The sequence below is a fragment of the Calliopsis andreniformis genome, chromosome 11 (genome assembly GCF_051401765.1).
Source record: "Calliopsis andreniformis isolate RMS-2024a chromosome 11, iyCalAndr_principal, whole genome shotgun sequence".
NCBI lineage: Eukaryota > Metazoa > Arthropoda > Insecta > Hymenoptera > Andrenidae > Calliopsis > Calliopsis andreniformis.
Window position 1 is genome coordinate 465143 of NC_135072.1, and position 3232 is coordinate 468374.

Sequence of the window (3232 nt, forward strand, 5' to 3'; positions counted from 1 at the left end):
ATCATCCGCGATCCTCAATCCTCAATCCTCAATCCTCAATCCTCAATCATCAATACTCAGTACTCAATCTTCAATCCTCAATACTTAGTCCTCAAACCTCAATCCTCAAACCCCAGTGATCAATACTCAATCTTCAATCCTCTATCCTCAGCCCTCAAACCTCAATTCTGAATCCTCAATACTCAACCTTCGATCCTCAATCCTCTGTCCTCAGTACTCAACCATCAATCCTCAATTCTCAATACTCAAGAATATCCTGAATTCTCAGGATTCAATACTCAAACCTCAATCCTCAGCCCTCAGCCCTCATCCTCCATCCTCAATCCTCAATCCTCAATCCTCAATCTTCAATCCTCAGTACTCAACATTCAATCCCCAATCCTCAATCCTCAATCCTCAATCCTCAATACTCAATCCTCAATCCTCAACCCTCAATCCTCATTCCTTAAACCTCAATCCTCAACCCTCAGTCCTCATCCTCAATTCTCAATCCTCAACCCTCAATCCTCAATCCTCAATCTTCAATCCTCAATAATCAATCTCCAATCCTAGATCCTCAATCCACACACTTCAATCCTTAATTCTCAATCTTCAATCCTCAATCCCCAGTCTTCAATCTTCAATCCTCAATGCTCAATCCTCAATCCTCAATCCTCAGTCCTCAATCCTCAGTCCTCAATCCTCAAACCTCAATCCTCTACCGTCAGTCCTCGTCCTCAATCCTCAATCCTCAATCCTCAATCCACAATATTCAATCATCAATACTCAATCTTCAATCCTCAATCCTCAATCCTCAATCCTCAATCCTCAACCCTCAATATTCAACACACAACCCTCTGCAATGAACCCTCAATACTCAACCATCAATCCTCAATTCTCAATACTCAATCTTCAATCGCCAATCCTCAATCCCCAATCCTCAATCTTCAATCCTCAATCCTCAATCCTCAATCCTCAATCCTCAATCCTCAATCTTCAACCCTCAATACACAATCTTCAATCATCAATCCTCAATCCTCAATCCTCAATCCTCAATCTTCAATCCTCAATATCCAATCTTCAATCCTCAATCCTCAATCCTCAATCCTCAATCCTCAATTTTCAATCCTCAATCCTCAATCCTCAGACCTCAATCATCAATATTCAAACCTCAGTCCTCGTCCTCAATCCACAACCCTCAATCCTCAATCCTCAATCTTCAATCATCAATATTCAATCTTCAATCCTCAATGCTCAATCCTCAATCCTCAATCCTCAATCGTCAATCTTCAATCCTCAATCCTCAATCCTCAATCCTCAATCCTCAATCTTCAATCCTCAATACTCAATCTTCAATCCTCAATATCCAATCTTCAATCCTCAATCCTCAATCCTCAATCCTCAATCCTCAATTTTCAATCCTCAATCCTCAAGCCTCAGACCTCAATCATCAATATTCAACCCTCAGTCCTCGTCCTCAATCCACAACCCTCAATCCTCAATCCTCAATCTTCAATCATCAATATTCAATCTTCAATCCTCAATGCTCAATCCTCAATCCTCAACCTTCAATCCTCAATCCACAATCCTCAATTCTCAATACTCAATCTTCAATCCTCAATACTCAATCTTCAATCCTCAACCCTCAATCGTCTATCCTCAATCCTCAATCTTCAATCCTCAATACTCAATTTTCAATCCTCAACCCTCAATCCTCAATCCTCAATTCTCAATCCTCAATCCTCTGTCCTCAGTCCTCAAACCTCAATCCTCAACACTCAGCCATCATCCTCCATCCTCAATCCTTAATCATCAATCCCCAATCTTCAATCCTCAATATTCAATCATCAACCCTCAATCCTCAACCCTCAATCCTCAATTCTCAATCCTCAGTGATCAATACTCAATCTTTAATACACAATCCTCAATCCTCAATCCTCAATCCTCATTTCTCAAACATCAATCCTCAACCCTCAGTCCTCATCCTCAATTCTCAATTCTCAATTCTCAATCCTCAATCTTCAATCCTCTATCAACAATCCGTAATTCTCAATCCTCAATCCTCAGTCCTCAGCCGTCAAACATCAATCCCCGACCCTCAGCCCTCATCCTCAATCCTCAGTCCTCAATCCTCAGTCCTCAGTCCTCAAACCTCAATCCTCAACCCTCAGACATCATCCTCAATCCTGAATCCTCAATCCTCAATCCTCAATCCTCAATCATCAATACTCAATACTCAATCTTCAATCCTCAGTACTTAGTCCTCAAACCTCAATCCTCAATCCTCAGTGATCAATACTCAATCTTCAATCCTCAATCCTCAGCCCTCAAACCTCAATTCTGAATCCTCAATACTCAAGCTTCAATCCTAAATCCTCAGTCCTCAGTACTCAACCATCAATCCTCAATTCTCAATACTCAAGAATATCCTGATTTCTCAGGATTGAATACTCAAACCTCAATCCTCAGCCCTCAGCCCTCATCCTCCATCCTCAATCCTCAATCCTCAATCCTCAATCATCAATCCTCAGTACTCAATATTCAATCCTCAGTACTTAGTCCTCAAACCTCAATCCTCAATCCTCAATCCTCAGCCCTCAAACCTCAATTCTGAATCCTCAATTCTCAATCCTCAACCCTCAATCCTCAATCCTCAATCCTCAATCCTCAATCTTCAATCCTCAATCCTCAATCCTGAATCCTCAATCCTCAATCTTCAACCCTCAATCTTCAATCCTCAATCCTCAATCCTCAATCCTCAATCCTCAATACTCAATCTTCAATCCTCAATCCTCAATCCTCAATCCTCAATCCTCAATCCTCAATCCTCAATCCTCAATCCTCAATCTTCAATCCTCAGTCCTCAAACCTCAATCCTCAACCCTCAGACATCATCCGCAATCCTCAATCCTCAATCCTCAATCCTCAATCCTCAATCCTCAATCATCAATACTCAATACTCAATCTTCAATCCTCAGTACTTAGTCCTCAAACCTCAATCCTCAATCCTCAGTGATCAATACTCAATCTTCAATCCTCAATCCTCAGCCCTCAAACCTCAATTCTGAATCCTCAATACTCAACCTTCAATCCTAAATCCTCAGTCCTCAGTACTCAACCATCAATCCTCAATTCTCAATACTCAAGAAGATCCTGAATTCTCAGGATTCAATACTCAAACCTCAATCCTCAGCTCTCAGCCCTCATCCTCCATCCTCAATCCTCAATCCTCAATCCTCAATCATCAATCCTC